Source organism: Etheostoma spectabile, chromosome 22, assembly GCF_008692095.1.
Source record: "Etheostoma spectabile isolate EspeVRDwgs_2016 chromosome 22, UIUC_Espe_1.0, whole genome shotgun sequence".
Lineage (NCBI taxonomy): Eukaryota > Metazoa > Chordata > Actinopteri > Perciformes > Percidae > Etheostoma > Etheostoma spectabile.
Window position 1 is genome coordinate 18,385,981 of NC_045754.1, and position 19,291 is coordinate 18,405,271.

The 19,291-nt window shown below is 41.2% G+C and overlaps 1 long non-coding RNA gene across 1 annotated transcript; it reads left to right on the plus strand.

Moving 5' to 3' along the window:
- Positions 1–271: 271 nt before the first annotated feature.
- On the plus strand, positions 272–18,947 carry LOC116672093 (uncharacterized). Its single transcript, XR_004327463.1, has 4 exons — positions 272–281; positions 8,545–8,550; positions 15,746–15,748; positions 18,821–18,947. It is a non-coding gene; the product is annotated as an uncharacterized LOC116672093 (long non-coding RNA).
- The last annotated feature ends 344 nt before the right edge of the window (positions 18,948–19,291 follow it).

Genomic DNA, 19,291 nt, shown 5'->3' on the forward strand with positions numbered 1-19,291 from the left:
ATGTTGTGAGTTTCTTTGTATCTTCAAAAAATATGAAATTGCCCGGCGACCAGTTGGATGTTGTGAACCAGAAAGAGATTTGGAGGAAAGTTTACAGATTTTTATCCAGAGTGGTATATTTGTCTGTGGTCAGAACACACTGGATGATTGCCATGTTAGCTTCACCAGGAGAGCCCAAACTTATCCATGCACTAAGCTGAGCCAGTTCCCTGAAAATGACAGAACAAACATGTGACATGACCTTCTTTTTCACTCTGTAAACAGATCATTTTTCAAATGGTGTAATTCTCTCAAGCCGAAAAGACATCATTAAAAGGAAGAGGATGTTTGGATTGTTCCATCATTCCATTGGTCGAACTCTTCTGCTGAGTCCGGGCCGCTAACTTAACTATTTAGAAACACATGAAATTCAAAGTTTGGCAAATACTGTCAAGCAACAGGGAGGATAAGAGACGGGCATGGAGTGAGTCATAATGCAGCTACTTTCTGAATGAATGATGACATTAAAGGATTTTATGGCACGGCCATCATTGAACGCATCAAACAATCATTTCAAGTTTGAATTCCGCCCATTCCCATTCAGCGTTTGTTATTCTTCTCCAGGCAGTTAATAATCCAGCCTTCACCAAGATAAAAGCCATCTCTCAGTGAAAAACAAATGAGTCTTTGTCTCAGAGGAGAAATACACACAAGCAAAAAAACTCATTTCTGATATTGCACTTCTACTTTTACTGTCATAAAACAGTTGTCTTGTTAAAACCACATAACACATCCAGTAACGACATATACTCCTGACATATTCGGTCATTATTCCCCATCTATCAACCGTTGGCACTTTAAGAAACCTGGGGGAAAGGGATTTCTTTCTTTCGAATAGTTCGTGCGGCAGACTTCTTTCCCAATCATTAATCGACGACAAGGTACAAGAGATTATCCGGTCTGACAATGGGAAGACAATTTTGTGAATGTGAGGAAGAAAGAATGGCTTGTATCAACGCAGAGACGATCCTGAGATGACAAATGAAAATCCACTGAGCGTTGTCAGTTCTGCTTTGACAGTCTTTGATAATGACAAATTGATTCATAAATCGAACCTGGTTTTCTAAAATGTCTTTCACAGTCAATCTAATAGAAGTATTTTCATTTGCAGCCGAGCTCCGGCATGTCTCAGGAGGTCATATTTTTTCCCACAGGAAGATACTATTCATCAATAAGCGAGAAGGGTATTGATTTTTTTTGGTGCTTGGGGAAAAAAAGTCATCATGACATGCATTGAAATTTTGTCCATGTGTATTTAACCATGAGGTGGTCAGGCACTGCACAACGATAACATGCAGGGTTAGAAGTTAACTTTGTTGCCCACCAGTGGCTGGTACATGCCAAAATTTACCAGCCACTTGTATTTTTTACCAGCCAGTTTCCGGAATTCCAATTTCTAAAAGAAATTATAATTTGAATTGCTTCAATACATTATTTTTTATTATTAATACATATTTTAGCTCCAAGGTTTTAAGGAAGTACCAGCAATGATACATTGTGCTTAGGTAAAGAAGGTTTTTTTTTAAAGGGAAGGTTTCTTTTACCATCTTCACAGTTGATGATGAATCTACAGCCACCATGGTTACCAAACATTTTCACACCTCAACAGATTTCTCAAGACAAAACAGCATTATTATAGCATACTTAATAAAAGATACACAGGTGTGGATGAAGAACAGATTCTTCATTGTAGAGGGATACAAAGATAAACATCCTAGTATCATCAAATTATCTGAAATGTCAACCTCATGGTGGCGCTAGAGGGAATATCAGGGGATCACTAGAGTCAGTAGGATTTATCTGCTGGGTACCATACATGTGTACACACTCTGCTCCTGGGGTCCCGTCTTCCCCGTCCATATTCATATAGATATGCTAATACGAATTGTTTGCACTTTGTGACGACGCGTAGGTTTGACAGTAAGTCCAGTGCATGGCCTGGTCTTCAGGAAGGTAGGCTAACTATTCCCTCGTTTTCCCTTCGTCATCAATACGCCACTTGTTTCAAAAGTACCCTCTCTTTACTTTACCCTTTAACAACTACCGCTGACTCCGCGGGGGTCCCAGTCTTAACACCGGGGATACGTCGCCACATTTATTTTTACCGATAATTTTCCTTTTGTCTGTACCTCAGCTCAACTACATGTTGTCACGGACTAGCGCTGAAAACCACTCTACAGAAGTGTGTAGTTGATGGAAATATGCGTGGTCAAAGCCCCGGTGGTTTCATCTCCCATAAGTTCTTCACAATAAAAGTCTTCCATTATTTGGGTATTTGAATGTTTTTATTATGAGCAGCAAAATCCGGAAATGGTTGGGATTCTTTAGCAGTAACGTAACGCGACAGCACTCTTTCTTTACAATCCACCCCTCACTGTGGCTGGTATATAAGGCAGAGTCACCCTGATAACATGCCAAGGCTTCAAGTTCCCATTTGGCCCCAAAATGACCATTTAGTAAACCGTTCCCCAAATCAGCCATTGAACATTTAACAACTTGCTTTAGCCACAGCTGTGAGCCTTTGGCTACAGTTAGCAGAATGCTAATCTACCGACTCATCTGTCACGTTTATGTTTGAATTTGCTGCAGCCCAGAGCCATTCACTATGGTTAGCAGAATATTTACCAAAAGCGCATCATCTACATTTGAAGATCAGCCAATAGGAACTCTCTCTCTCTTGAAATGACCTGTGACTGGCCAAAGTCTATCGTCATTGGCTAGATTTTCTAGCACACTATTTTAATAATATGAACAATAAAACATTAGACTTTCCTGTCTTTTTTTGTCTATGTACAGTATGTAAGCTCAGCATCCAAACAGGGTATTTTCTTATCACTTCTTATCATATTTTTCCTCATCACAGGAGAAATTAGCTCTACAGCCCAGTACAGGGACAGTTGTCATATCAGCCAGCAGAATGAATGGGCGCTGGATAGAAGTGTCCTTTTGTCTACCTCTGTCTGAAATCAAGACAGAAAGACGCTCCACATTCATATCACGGCTCTCAGTTTATATTCCGCCCAATTAAATCACACAATTTAGAGCATAAAAAAACAAAGAAGTTGTTTGAACCTAAGCAGACTTTCTCTATCTATAATTCCCTTTTGTATTTCACAGCCTTTTCTCTACCACATGCAAAACTATTCAGTGTTGTGACCATAAAGCGACCCTCTTGTCTTGGCACTAAAAGCAGCCGCCATAATGGCTGCTTTACTCAACACGCGACAGTCGTAAACCTGTTTAAAGTGCAGTGAAATAAACGTAACAGCGTTTCAGTACTGTAAAACCTGAACAAAAAGCTCAGCAGTGTTAGGTCAATGTTGAATTATTGCAGCTTTCAAGTTAGCACTTGGTTGAATTGGCTCTTTTTTATTGACCTTTTGTACCCTACCCAGTGGTTTATTCAAAGGTTCTTAAAACATTTTAGTTTGATCACAATTCCAAGTGGCACACCGATGTCATATTGGCAGATATGCCAATATGGATAACAGCATAAAAGAGCAATAAACCCATTTATAGGGCCATTTGGCACAAGAACATTACACTAAGATGCAATGACGTCTGCTTTGGATGAGACAGAGAAAGACCCAATACGGATTTTTTTTGTCCTTGTGTTCAACTGCGATACGGTTATATGAGCAGTTCAATCTGAACAATGGATCATGTGGCTGTCATTAAATATAGGCTAAATGTGTTGCAGATTTAGCTCAGTGGTTTCCAAAGACCCACAGCCCATTATTTAATCAGCAAATGTAATCATAGCTTATAGAACATTGACTCCCCAATGGAGAAATGACCTTCCTAGCTCAATCGTTACCTCAAGGAGTTGAAAACACATCTCTTTAATAAAAGCTTCAGACCCAGTCTTATAAACCTCAAGTCACATCCCTGCCTGCCTCTCATCTGATTTTTAAATACTGAACGTCCTGTCTAGTCACCCAATTCACCTCACCCATCACACATTATAATGTTCTTTAGCAAATAAATGTATTTCACCTAGTGTTTGGACAAGGACATGCCATCCCCTACTGTTGGAAAGCACAGCATGAATATGCAAAAGGTAAAGAACAAAAGTGGTTAACAGCCAACAAAGCTAGGTAGGCCATATGTCCGTCTCCCTAACCACACCCACCCGTCTTGGGCAACTCCAGAAAAAGTATTTAAGCCCCATCCAAGAGTTTGGTTGCAGAACCGCTACTGTGTGCATAGGTGGGAGGCAATGGCCAATATTTCCGTGTAGCCAGCGGAAATCCAGGCCAAGGCAAGGCAGCTTTTTTGTATAGCACATTTCACCAACAGGGCAATTCAAAGTGCTTTACACAAAATCAGTTAATCAGTTAAAACAGATAAAACATGTGAATAAACAGTTAAAAATAAGAACATTGAGACACATAAAACACAAGAATAAAAGTTACAGTGCAGCATAAGAAATTAAACATTAAAGAAATGAGCAGTCATTTAAAGAAAGGCAACATCAAAAAGGAAGGTCTTCAGCCTTGATTTAAAGAACTGAGAGTAGCAGCGGATCTACAGGTTTCTGGGAGTTTATTCCAGATATGAGGAGCATAGAAACTGAATGCTGCTTCCCCCTGTTTGGTTCTGACTCTGGGGACAGAAATTAGACCTGTCCCAGATGACCTGAGAGGTCTGGGGGGGTCATAATGTAGCAGATCAGAAAGTATTTTGACCCTAAACCGTTAAGGGATTTATAAACCAGCAAAAGTACTTTGAAATCAATTCTTTGAGGCACAGGAAGCCAGTGTAAGGACTTCAGACCTGGAGTGATGGGATCCAGTTCTTGGTCTTAGTGAGGACCCGAGCAGCAGAGTTCTGAATCAGCAAGCCAAGACTTCTTCTTAAGTACGCCGGGTCCGATCACCAATTTGAGATGCTTTGGGAGTTGAGAGACAACACCTCTTTAAACAAATATCTGCATACGAATGCAGATAGTAAATAAAGCTAAATCATCTTCAGACGATAGCCGAAGGATGCCGATATTGCACGTCAGCCAATGCTTTCCACCTCTGTTAAGGGACTGTTAGAACCAAAGCCGGCTCAAACGTGATTCCTCAATACAGTACTATTGTAATGTACTACTCGGACAGAAACCATAATGTAAGGTAATGTAAGAAATTGAAAGCCAAACGGTGTTGATAAACATGCTAAAAAGCCAGTATGCGTCTTGATAACACGCCCGTAATGGCATACGAATGGGCGTGTCATACTGTTAAAGATTTTACTTTGCTAAACAAGCTCAAGGTTTATACTGCTTTTATGTTACAGATCTAATTGTGTTTTCATTTGTGAACTTTGCCTGTCATTGTATATGTGTCGTCTCACACAGACTTTGAATGTTGCTGGCTTAACAGCAGGCTTCCTTATTTACTTACGTCCTACTGTGGGAGTGTCTATGCCCTCTTGGTTGAATTGATTGAATCTACTCACCTCTGTATTGTATGTGTGTATGTCCTTTTGAACTCAAATGTCATGCTGTTGCCTTGCGTGGTGGGCGGCCATAGGTCGCACACGTTTCTGTGCATACATTGTGTAAACTTGCTTCACTCATGCTATAAAAAGGCTGCACTGAAGGAGAATGTTAGGGTTGGTCTGGAGATTGTCAGAGGTGACACTCAACAGCTTTCCTTGCAGCAAGTCAAAACTTGTCGTGTTTCCTGTCTTCTGTTGATTACTGGAAAGAGTCTTGGTTACGAACTTGTGGGTAGCTCCCAAAGTACCCAACATTACTCAAAAACATCGCCACTGTGGAGGGAGGGAAAAAAGGACGCACCGAAATCTGTCGACAGAAAGTACCCAACAATACGTACGCCATTTCATGAGATCAGTCTGCGTTATTGCTGCTTCAGTAAAGGAAAGTTGTTACAGAGAAAACAGCTGAGAGCTTTATGCAGGTGGTGGAATTGCCTGTAGTGCTTCTCACCTCTTGTCATTCCACTCCCATTTACCTCCCACCCTTCCTCTTCGTTCTTTTACTACTTCGTCCCCCCTCTGCTCCTCCCTTCCTCTATCCTCCTTTCCTCTCATTTTTTTGTCCACCTCCTCCTCTTTCTGCTCTTATCACATGGAAAGGGGTTTCGAAATGTGCTTAATTTGGCCGGGTCTACGTGGAGAACGCGAAGAGAGAGGGAATTATAGATGGATGGATGGAGACTGAATAATTAAAAGAAACCGAGGCAGATGGGTTTGCTTTGGGGCAGTTAGACAGCTCTCCTGTCATTTATATTAAATCATCTTATAGAAAATGCGATTTAGCGTGGCATAATGGTACGCACGTGTGTGTGTGTGTTTGTACTTGCATACATATTAGTGTGTGCACTCAAACGTCCAACTCTCCCTGTTTGTTTTGTCTCCTGCCTCCCTACAGCTAAACCTAATAGACACACAGACAGAACCGCCTGCTTGCTTGATGTATTCAAATTGCTTTGGCGAATAGAATGAATAATAGATGGTGATCGTATGTGTTTTTTGTGTCTTCGGTGTGATAGAGAGCTGTGGCGGGGAATGGTGCAGTCCAAAGCAATAACATCAAAGTTTTCTTTGACTGTACAGTGGTTGTGAAAACAAACAGCAGAATAAGAGTTGTAACCATCTGTCTTTCTGTCTAAACGACTTACCCGTCTGTTGGCCTAGCTGTCTGTCTTCTCATGTCTCTCTTAAAGCGACACCTAATAAGAGACTAACAGGCGTTTTATAGACGCTAAGAATTAGACGGGATATAAGTGTCTTGCAAAAGGACACTTCTGCTGACGGCTTTTCAGGGAATCCAACCAGAGCACACCCAACCACTAGACAACAGTAAAGTACACAGAGATGGTACAAAGAAAGAGACCAAGATAACGAGAAATGTTGCGTTCGCTGTTTCTGTAAAACTCCCACAGTGGAGAAAATGAAGGCATGTACAGTAATCCAAACAGGAAATGGATGGCACACCCGTTGTCTGCCAGAAAACAGTCTTTTCTCCAGTTCAGTGAAATGCTCCTAGGGATAACAGTGATTTCTGTTCAGCAGGAGGTTTTCTGAGGTCAGATGTCTGAATTTAATTTGCTCATTTTGCAACCTGCAACATGTACTTTCAACTTTGCTGGAAAAAGTCACCAGTAACTTGCAGTTGCTGTGATTTTGTTTGTAAATGTCCTTCTCTGTGTGTGTGTGTGTGTGTGTGTGTGTGTGTGTGTGTGTGTGTGTGTGTGTGTGTTTTGCTCCACCACATAGAGCAGTGATGATGATAGGGTAATTAGGTTGCCGATGTGGCTGCCTGCTCGCAGAATAGGTCAGAGACATCAATCACAGAAACCTCCTCAATGCCGGCCGGCTAGGAGACTGTAGACGTTGTGTGTTTGTTGTGTGTTTATGTGCGCAAGTCTGAGAGAGACAGCGGGAGATGTTATTGTGTACGCTTTTTCATTTACTCTTCTGTATGATTACAGTTTGTCCACCCTGAAGATGTATTCACAATGTAACAAAGAAGCCACGTCTTTTTTTTCCACTGTCCTCTCATCTCATTGTAAATGCGAATAGAAAAGGGAAAGTTTTAGCATCACATCTTTCAGGCATAAGAAGAGCTGCAAAGATGAATCTATTACTTGTCAACTACTATTTTGATGATTGGTTTGAGTATATTTTAAGAAAGAAAAGTTAAAATTCTCTGATTCCAGTTTCCTAAATGTGAATATCTTCTAGTTTCTTCTCTCCTCTGTGACAGTAAACTGAATATTTTGTGAGTTGTGGACAAAACAAGACATTTGAGGATGTCATCTTGGGCTTTGGAAAACACTGATCCACATTTTTTAACATTTTATAGACCAAGTAATTGATTAATCGAGAAAAGGATCAACAGATTAATCAACAACAACAACAGAAAATAGTTAGTTGCAGCACTAGACATGAGACAAATCTTTTTAATTTACTACCTGACAAAAACAGCTTTTGCCCAAAATACTGTGTTTAAACATGCCACTGCTTCACTTTCTCATTTGATTCCATTTGTGTTGCCATGTTCTGCCCATTGACTGTAAAATGAATGGACAACGCATCCGGTTGGGCTAAGTGCTGCAAATGCTGATGTGCCTTAAACCTACATTCTGTCTGAATTCCAGCGGTTTCTGTATAAGTCAATGAGAAAGTGACCCACTTCTCACTTGATTTATTACCTCAGGAAACATCTTCATGAAGAGTTTATGGTCTCCATCGCTAGTTTTAAGTCTCCTGCAACACAGAATGTTAATTTTTTGAATAATGGTCTCATTGATTTTTAAATCAGCAATAAAGCAGGGGGTGTGTTAGGGCGTGGCTGTGATGTGATTGCCAGTGAAAGTGTGTAACGTAATGTAGAGTGTAAGGGCTCCTCCCTCCCTCCTCCCTCTCATCTAAAATCGTCACATCCGCAACCAGGATGGCTGCGCCCGTAAGGGCAAACCTGATGTCTCACAGCAGATCTCCACAAACCAGTGGGTGACGTCACATCTGCTCTGTCCATTCATTTCACAGTCACTGGTTCAGCCTATAAGGACTTTAAAGAATATTTGTGCCAATGTTCGCATTCATTCTTTTATTTTCCTGAAAAAAAGTGAACACATAGGCGTAATTTACAGGGGGCATGTGGGGTTACACCCCCCCCAATAATCAAAACTGGCCAGTGCACCCTCCCTCCCCTCAACAAAAAAAACGTACAAAATTTCCTTTACATAAAAAACCCACTTGCACCACAAATTGATACAGAAACATTCACCAGAATGCGGAAAATGAAGCGTTTGATGCTCACATTTTCAATTTTGTTCATAAGTGCAGATCTCAACCCACCCATTGTTGAGCCCAAAGTTACGCCCTCCATTTGGGCATCTTATGCAAACCACCATAATGAATGCAACCTGTCTCCGTTGAGTTACCATGACACCTGCTTTTCAAGTTCCTTTTTTGTATGCAAGTTGAAACCTCCCACATGTTGACATGGCATTCTGTAGTCAGCCATTGGCATGACTCATGTTGTTTAGAGAGGGACTGATGCAGAATTACAATGCTGTCAACACTGAAGACGGAGATGTCAGAATCTCAAACAGTTACCACACCAAAGAAAAAAACAAAACATAGCTGCAAGCAGCAATTTGACAGGACAAACAGCGCATCTACTGTATAAATGAATCACTTCCTGTCACGCCTCTTCTGCAAGCTCCATTCAAGTCCTTCCCAGAGTTTGGAGACTGAAAATGTCTGAACAAAACCAATAAGATAAGATGATTTATATAACATTTACCAAAACAGTATCAAGTGTTTTTTTATTTCGAAATGGGATTGTACAACACAGAAAAGTTAGGACCTCCGCAGCCCAGTATCGAGAGGAATTTGGGCCGTAATGCTGGATCACCATTTGTGTCCAATGCAAACGTTCGGTTACAACATAGGAAGTAGTGTACCCTGTATTTGTCATAACCATGATCTTTTCCTAACTTTAACTGAGGCTGGGCAATATTGCCAAAAAATACTGTGTTTTTTACACACTTCATTTATGATATGTACACACTGACTATTGATAAGTACCCCATACAACCTAGGGCTGACAAAACTGGCCCAAAATCACATTTGAATATTTGTTCTAAATGCATTTTGAATATATTTGTATATCTATTTGTGCGCAAAAACCAAAAGAACGGGAGGCACAACTACTTTAGGTATATTTATTTCAACAAACAAATTACAACATGAATTGTTAAAATGATGTCTTATATAATCTAAAACATATTAAGTTAGACCTTTTTTGTCTGGAGCGTGCAGGAGGTAGGACATGATATGATTACGCGCGGTCACGTAGCCGTTTCATAATTTGCTCATAAAAAAACAAGTTTCTAGCCGTTCCATGAATCTCTGGCGATATTGGCGTAAGCTCTTACCGACCAAAATTCACAAATCCCATTATACTTCCGGTTTAGACATTTTCCTTGCCGTCTTGTTCTTCGCCTTTGTTGTTTGTTTACTTCTGATAGCGGCAGCCACACAAAAGGAGCGTCATCAACACGCACACCCGCTCCTCTTCCTGACCGGCTGGGCTTAATCAGACAGGAAGCTCAAGGTTTCATGCAGCAGCTGTTGTGGTCTGGGGGTTTTGTTTGGGGTTATTTTTCCCATTTGGCCTTCCCTGTGTTCGTGTTTTAGTTTTCTCCCCAGTCTTGTGTTGTTGGTTCTGTCTCTCGTTCCCCGGTAGGTGTCTGTTTGTTCTGCTTCCTGTTTTGTTTTGGTAGTATGGTTTCCTGTCTTGTCTAGTCTTGTCTAGCTTTGCTTGGTTCCTGTCTGATTGTCCTGCCCCGCCCTAATGTAAATTCACCTGACGTCTCACCTGTTCCCCATTACCTCGTTACCTCTTGTATTTAACCCGTGCTCCCCTTTGTCTCTTGTCAGATCATTCTAGTTCGTCCACCCGTCTGTATGTCACCTTGTCGCAGTGGTCCCCGTATTTTTCCTGTTCCCCTGGATGTTTTCCCTGCCTTTTTCCCCAGTTTCTGTGCCTCGCTCTCCCTGGATCTTTTGCAAGTTTTTGGATTTTAGAACATTTTGTGCTTTCTGTTGGATCCCTGGTTCACTGGACTTTGTTTTGTGTTAATAAAGCTTATTTTAAGCTCTCACCTGCTCCGCATTTGGGTCCTCCTTCTGCAACCATAACGGCAGCGGCCCACAAGAGAATGCGTGAGGCAGACAGCTGTGGGTATGCTGTGTTTTTCTCTCACAATATTTGAATATACATTTTCATATTCAAATGTCTGTTTTCTTTGTTGACAGCCCTGGTACAACCCCACTTTAAAAAAACTATAGCTTTAAGCAAAATGTTGTTGTCATGTGCAGATATTGTACAAAGCATCAATTTAGATGTAAAGTACAAAAAACCATCCATTTACTCAATAATTTGATGTGCAGTGGAAAAACACTTTACACATTACAAAGTTAGCTAAGCAAGAGTTTTAGAAAGCCCAAAACACATTTGAACAAAACGGATCCAAAATGAGACTTTGGTACTGTCGTTTCAGAGCAACATTTAAAAAGCCAGTGGCGAGCTCTTTCTTCCACCCTGCAGCCTACCCACCTGTTCATCCGAGCGTGGCTCGTCGATGATGAATCCTTCAACACCGAGGTCCTCTGTCCTCCGAGCGGGTCATGCATGGCGTTTGCTGAGCTCTGCCTTATAGCTTCCAGCTTATTTCAAAGGTGAAATGCTAGACAAGTTCAAAGACCGTGCATGCTAAATCAATCCTTACATATAGTCACACTGAACCCAATGGGGAATAAGCAGCCTGTGGTATCTGCATTTGATTTCCTAGTTATGCCGCTATTGCATTTGTAAGCATAACGTAATCATTAGTTTATGGTTAATGCACCTCATAAGAGACTGGATGAGCTCAGTGTGTCACTTGTACTGGAGCCAAAGTCAGCAGCAATATGCTGAGCTGTGCTGTTTGAATCTGGTTTAACAATATTCCTGGGATTGAGGAGGGGTTTCCCTTTTCTTCTGAAGTCTTAGAGGGACCACATGTGGGGTTTTTTGTGGGTCTGCAGTACCAAAACTATGGATAAGCAAACAACAACTTGCAAATGTGGAAAAGGGTTTCATGGGACAAACAGAAAAATCTTCAGATTTTTCATAGTCCAGTGTTTTCTTTCTCAATTTTTTTCAGTTTTAAATTTAAATCCTGTCACTCGTGAGGGGTTTGAAAGGAGGGGGCAAGGAGAGCCTGATTCACATGTAACCTGGAGAAAATGCCAGTCCGCTGCTCAGAAGACTTGACCACACAGCTAGTATACAGTATTTTTTTCTATGCGTGCACCTTGAACTCCCAGACAGCCAGCATGTAAAGTCTGTTTGTTTCTGATGTTGCTATTTTAACACAGAACTGGGCTTGTTAAAGGTAACTGACATTGTGTAGCGTTCCGCTGTAACAATGTCAGTTAACTTTATCCAGCCCTGGTGGGTATTGACGGACGGCGGAGCACGGAGCCGATCCGCAGCCGTTCTGCAACCGGTGGAAATTGGGGGTAACAGACTCACTTGCGGTTTGGGAGTTCCAGGTAAAACTTGTAAAAGCTGTTGCCGTGGAATGCGAAGTCATGCTAACATGCTCACGATGACAATGCTAATATGGTGATGTTCAGCAGATATCATGTTTGCCATCTTAGTTTAGAGTTAGCATGCTAATATTTGCTAGTTAGCTCAAAACACAATGAACAGCTAAGGCTTATGTCGACATTATTTTGAAGCAGTGTTGCTAACTCTTTTCCATTGAAAGTAGCTAGCACTAACTCCAAAAGCCTAAAGCGTGATTTATAGTTTTGCGGAGGCTCCACACAGAGCTTTCGCTGTGGCCTGAAGTTAATACTTGTGTGTTTGTGTGTGCATTGATCACTTTAAGAAAATAGCAGGTCTCAGAAATTGCCAGATGACGTCATATGCTCATTCCCATAGTGGTGACGTCATCACGTATCGAGTGGCTGTTTCGGCAGCTGACTACTGCTCACGGCCGAATGGGAGAGGGTGAGAGACCCCGTGCTGTTGGCAGAAAAGCTGTGAACTCTGATTACTTTGCGCCGCATTAATGGAAATAACATACAATTTTATATCTCGCTTTTCTCCTGATGGTCTGAAGTTGCTAAATTTGCTGCTAGTCACTATTTAGAAATTAAGTTGCTAAGATGGTCTGAAATGTTGTTCTAGCGAGAAAGACGCCAAGTTAGCAACCTTATTTTGAAGACATCTGGCCGTAAGCTAAAGTGTTAAAACATTTTTTTTTTCCAGGATGAATTGTAATAACTATTGTGGTCCTTTAACTTTCCTTCTACTGCCATCATCAGGTCAAATCAGGGCAATGTCTAATACTTTAGTTTATAACCAAATAACCCAGCTGGATTATTCCTTCATTTCTTTATACCTTTATTCTTCAGTTCAGATACCCATTAGCTGCTAACAATGTAGCAGCTACTCTACCTGGGGTCCATATACAACAATCACATCTTTGCTTTAAGTGCTAATTAGCAGATGTTAGCATGCTAATAGCTTATGCTAAATTAAGTGGTGAACATGGTACACAAACATCAACATGTAAACAGGTTGTGAGCATGTTAGCATTTAGCTAAATGCACCACTATCCATAAGCACAGCCTCACATAGCTGCTATCATGGCTGTAGGATCTTAGTCTTGTTGTATTTCAAGCAGCATCATTTTGCTACTTCAAAAGCAATGGTGGATTCACATTAATAGTGATTCCTTTTGGTTTTTGTATTTCTAAGGCAATTCTTTTGAAAATATTTCACTGAGTACTACACAGATCAGAGGATAAATAAAACCCTAAAATAGTAAAGCTATGTATTTCTTTAAACCTCAAGGGTAGGCCGCGAGGAGTGCTTGGTCTTCACCCTGCTTTAACAGTAAAAAATGAATCTAATTAATCCAGGCTTCAACTGCTATTTTCATATAACATTTAGTGACACTCATCATATTTTTTCCAGTGATAATTTCCCCCTCTAATCCACCAATACATTTGTAATTAACTGGTGGAAAAGTTTATCATTGCAAGTACAGGAAGGACTTGAATTATTCTTGGGGGGGGGGGGATTTGAGCTCCTTGATGCATGCACACACAGACAGACACAACAACACACACACACACACACACACACACACAGAGCTAGAAGCTGAACAGTCAGAAAAGGGACAAATGTAAGCAGAATGGCAGATTAATTTGTGGTGTGTGTGTGTGTGTGTGTGTGTGTGTGTGTGTGTGTGTGTGTGTGTGTGTATGACCAGGTATAAATGGGAGATAGAGAGAGCTAAAGCGAGAGACAGACAAACTGACATAGGGGGTAAGCCATGTGCTGTGGCAGTGTGGTGCTGAGTAAAAGGCTGTACAGCTTCTGTCGATGCTGCACTCGAGAGAGTGTGTCACTCAGGAAGTACATGGTAGTAAAGAGGCAGAGACACAAAAAGAGAACTCCTACACAGCAGATGCTGACACAGTCCATCCACTTTTTATTTTGTCATTTCTCTTCATCTTGCGCTCCCTTTCTTCGTCTGAAGTCTGTTTCAGCTTTAAGTTTCAATCATCCTCTGTGGATTCTTCTTTTTTCCTTTCTTTTGAGACTTTGAAAACTTTTTGCTACTGTAGCTGCAGAATGTTACTCCAAAGATGATGTGCTAAAATTGTTGGTATTTCTTTGATGCTTAAGGTATGAGTGGCAGCCACTGCCAGATTTTCTGAGGGTAGCGCTGTGCCTAGTTGGGTGGCACCGCACTCCCCATGGGAAAACAATGGAATGACCAGTGGTTTTATAACGGATCATGTAGGCGGCGTTAGTGTGCATTTAGTGTGCAAACTTTTCTGTGCTGAAACTGATTATTTAAGTGGGCTTTTGACTTTTTTTCACAATGACACTCAGCAGTGTCTGCCCCCCCTACACACCAATCTTTTTTTCTCCTCAAAGCTGATTACATACTAATATAAAATAAAATAAAACACAAAGAAAGCTCACAATTGTCCCCTGGTTGGCATACAAGTTGGCAACCGCAAGAAACGTGCACCATGTGCCTTGAAGAGAAAGATCAGAACTGTCGAACGCGTCTTAGCAGACTCCCTGGATACAAAAGCTTGCTGTATAACTGAGGCTAATCTGACTGTCTAGAGGTATAGATGTGTGTTGGTGCCCTTTCAGTTTTGGAAAAGATTACAGTCCTCCGTCATCAATAATAATCACACTGATGCTAATTCCATCTCCACACATCCTGCTCCTCCTGCGTCATCACATCCAAGGCTTTCTGGGACAACACGCTGGGTGTCGAGGTGTTGAATCAGATTAGTTTCAGGTGAAATAATTCCTAAATCTTGCTGTGTAGCTTTCACAATATGAGCATCAGTGTGTTTTCATGCAGTTATAAAAAACAGTTGTGTTCGGGTTGAGGCAATACCCCCGTTAAAATCTGAGTTCTCATACTCCAGTTTGAAGACCTAGAAAACTCCTTTAGTAACCAGGGTATTCCTGCATGTCTACACCTTAACTAGAGTAAGATCGGGTTAAGCTTCTGCGCTCCGTAGGTTATAACTGCCCCTAACCACTCCGCTGCAGTGGTTATGGACCCGGAAAAAATCTGTCAGCGCTATGGGTAAAGATACAACTAAACAGCTTTGATCAAATCAGCAGTGGCACTGTACAGTCCAGCTGCTTCAGTTCTCGCTAAGACAGCAGTGGACACCAAGAGATGGCTAAACAGATGTCTATGATCAGGGCTGTCTACGCTGTGTTGTGGCAAAAAAGTGGAGGGAACGAGCAGCCCCGTGCTGCAGCTTGCTAAAATTAAACTTGGTTAGCTACCTTGCTAACCTGTTAAAATTCACCTCTTTTGCTTGGTTTGTGTCTATTTCCCATTCCCAAAAGGAAAAGCTTATAACAGAAGAACTGCCAGGCCAAAATGCATGTATGATGCTTTATTTGAAATCTACATTCTCCTATTTAATGGAAATGTACTTGATTAGTGTGATTGAAAACGAGATCGGCTAATGACGTCAGCCGACAGTTAGCAGACAATTAGCATGGACTCTACAGGATATTCATAACCTAGATTAATTCTTTTGTAAACAATTTTTATACTTTTGATCTGTAGACACTTACGGACTAGAGGAATATAAATAAGACAGGAATGGATGGGGATTGAGCATTAAGACAGTTTAGAGAAGCGTCATCATTTTGTCTCCTAACCTTTTTTTTCAATAACACGAGCACTAAGATCATAAATAATGCTTTGGTGCTTATAATTTCAGTAAAATGAACTGAATGATTGACTTGCAGAGAATTTTACCAATCAAGCGATATACAGCCTGTCCATATAGATAAAAGTTTTTTTTCAAACTTTTGTGTTTAAATGCTTATTATGTAACATGTCAGAACATGTCTGGTTTTAACAGGCTAATTGTAACCAACATGCTTTGATGCAACACTGGCAATGGTCACTGGAAGAATTTGCCTTATTCTAAACGTAGACTGTGATTCTGACCAGTTGTACGTTGGCAGAGCGCCACCTACTGTAATGGAGGTAGTTACCCCCATCATTCTTCCCATTCTTCTCCGTTCATGTGTCCACCATACCCAGGTTACTGAGTGAGAAAGAGCGCTGCTGTTGGTCAGAGACAGAGCCCAGTTAAGCCTAGTTAAAGCAAAACTGTGTAACTTTTCCCGCTTCGGTCTCCCTACAGGTTGGAAGCGGAATTATCCCGTTATGTCTCATTGGAACTACAGATCTGCTACCCTATTGTGACAGGTATGGCTGCAGCCTGGAGCGTCCCATGTCATCTGACTGCATAGTGCGGTTACAGCCGGTAGAGAGCCGCATAGCGAATGCAGAAGTGCCCTGTTACGAGTTGATGAACCACTGAAACGATTTTGAAAACATTATTTTAAGTTACAACAAGTTCTCTAGTGTCTAGATATTGGGTTAAGTGGGTAGGGGTTGAAAAGAGAAAGGTGATAAACTTCATTCTGAGTTAAAGTGCCTTTTTCCCTCTACGATAACAGCAAGCGAAGGCCTTACATTTCTTCTGTGTTTGTCTCCGCTGTCCTTTTGACTGTTTTTTCTTACATGTTCTTCTTGCCTTTGCTGTACTTTTCCTCAGAAAGAACTTAAAATGGTCAAATGTCAGTCCTGAGGAAAAAGGCGAGCTAGTTCAGTTTCAATTTCAGCAGCAGTAGGGGATTGCAAAGGAAGCTGTAGCCTGGTCGTATCTGTGGGGGATTGTGGGGCAATGAGATTCCCACTAAAGCAATTTAGAGCACTAGCCAATCACTGTGGCCACTGTGGAGCGCCGAGGACCATCCATCACGACCGAGAGAGCTGGGCCTGGGACGCCTCTGTCACTAGATAATGCATTGTGAGGAGAGAAGGGGGAAAAACGTCTCAAGAGGAGGGCGAATGTCCTCCACTATTCTTAAAGGACCCATCATTTTGTCTGTATGATGTAAGGCGGCACTTGCACGGAGCAGCAAAGACAGAGGCAATGTGCAGTCCATAGCAAACATTGAAAATACAGAACTTCCCCAGAAACTTTAAACTCTTCCAACACTCTTAACAACCATGTTTTTCTAAAAGCCTCCCCCCAAATGCCAGCATCACCAGCAATGCCTGAGCACAGAGCCACAGGGCTCAATGTCCACCATCACCCAGTCTGGAGCAAATCCCAACACTCAGCCACTGGAACACTGGGTTTGATTAATGTCCTGACTCCTCCAACTGTTAACAAGTGAGAGAAATAGAGAGCCGGACGATAACAACCCGAACAGAGAAGAAATAAATGAGCAGCGAATGGGTGTTTAGAAGAGAACTTTCCTCATGAGGTTTTCCCCCCTGGCAAAAGCAGCTGCCTTTAAACTGGAAGAGAGACCTGGCGATGGGATGGGAGGTTATATTCCACCTCTGACAGAAAGAATTGAGGCTCGACAAAAGGAAATCCACCACAGAGATTAGAGTGATACCATTTCAACTGAAATGAGGCTCTGCAGCAGCCAATCTTGAGTTCCAGTGAGAGACTGGAGAAAAAAAAGGGGGGGGAAGGAGATGTTTTTTTCTGAATTCAATATGAGATTTGTAATATAATAGACCTGATCTAACAGCTAGTATACATTTTTTCATTGGCAATAACATCTGCCCCTATACAGTACGATGAAAGATAAAAAAACAAGCCCTTTTTAATAAAAATGTCTGTCAGGTAGAGGTTTTCTTTTTTGTGTTTGCAAAGAAACCACGTTTAATCTTCAGCACCAGGTCCTCTGACCCCAGAAAATGGGAGATAACCTTCACTTATCTAAATAATATAATAGCTCTTTCTGAGAATAAACATTAGTATCAATACCTGAGACTGAGCAAGAAATTAAAGTTTTGAAGATACATAGCTAAACCGTATGAAATCTACACATTACCAAGACTGAATATAAAAGTATGGCAATATTATCTTCTAGCAGCAAACAGTTGCTTGCTACTATTGTTCGTTTGTCATATCAAGCCTGTGATTAGACCAAGGAGGACAATTTGGTAATCAGGATTGTGTTCCCTGAATGTGTATGTGAAATTTGGTGTTATTAGCCTATTTTCCCGTTTTTCATTTGGGGAGATCTGTACATGTTGGATTGCTTTGTGTTGCTGTGTCCAACTATGTTACCTTAGTCCACACTTTTATGTTCTTACAAAGTGATGTGTCAACCTCAAAATGATTTTGTGTTGGGACTGTTTCTCTGGTAGATTTGGATCAAATAATGGAAATGCTCGGGTAACATTTTCAAGCCAAGAAAAAATAGGTCTTCAGAGCACAATGCCATGGTTATGTTGTTTTTTAGTTTTTTTAAATGACAGAGAAGGGTTTGATTTGGCCACACTACCGACCACAGATCTAAGAAGATGCCATTTCATTAAGGTGTTTATTAGGCGCAGACATTGGTTTCTGTCTCTCTGATGGATATACTGGATTTCTCTCTGGCTGTCTGGGCGTGTCATCCTGAGGAAGAAGCTATAGAGCTAGAGTTAGTTATCTGCTCAAAGAGCTGCAGGATGGACTGTATGAAAAGGTGATTTAATGTTGGCTGTGTAATATACATATGAAATGTTCATATGACCAATAATGTTTTTTTTAAGGAAGTGTTAACGTGACAACCCCTCTTCACTTCTACTTGAAGAAAATGAGAGAAAATGTAGTGGTTTTAGCAAATGGCCTACTGCATGTCTACGTCCAAGTGACGATTACCTGTGGGGAGCAAACAGTGGTGTAGTCTACGTAACACGCAGACTACAGGTATACGCAGTATAACCACTAAGAAAGCTCCAGGATTTCCATACACCCACTTAAAAATGCCCAATGACACACAACATACTTTCCATTATAATTTTGATTGTTTTACTTTCTTTACATAGGATAAATAAAGGTATATCCACCGCAAATTGGTGCATAAAAGTGTATCCGAACAAAGGAAATTAAGTTGTTGATGCGCAAAACGTCCCTGGGAGAGGACACCCAGACCCCCCCACTATGATACACAGTACAGTATAACCACTACAATGCATTAGACTGCACCACTGGGAGCTAATGAGGCAGCTGTAGCTTCCTGTTTCCTACCAACAGTGTCATGTTACCATGGCAGCTTTATTTCCGTAACGTTTGATGTTTATATCATCTTGCCGAAAGGGGGTCAGATCAGAAAAGGCTTATATGTTAAAAATAATAAGAA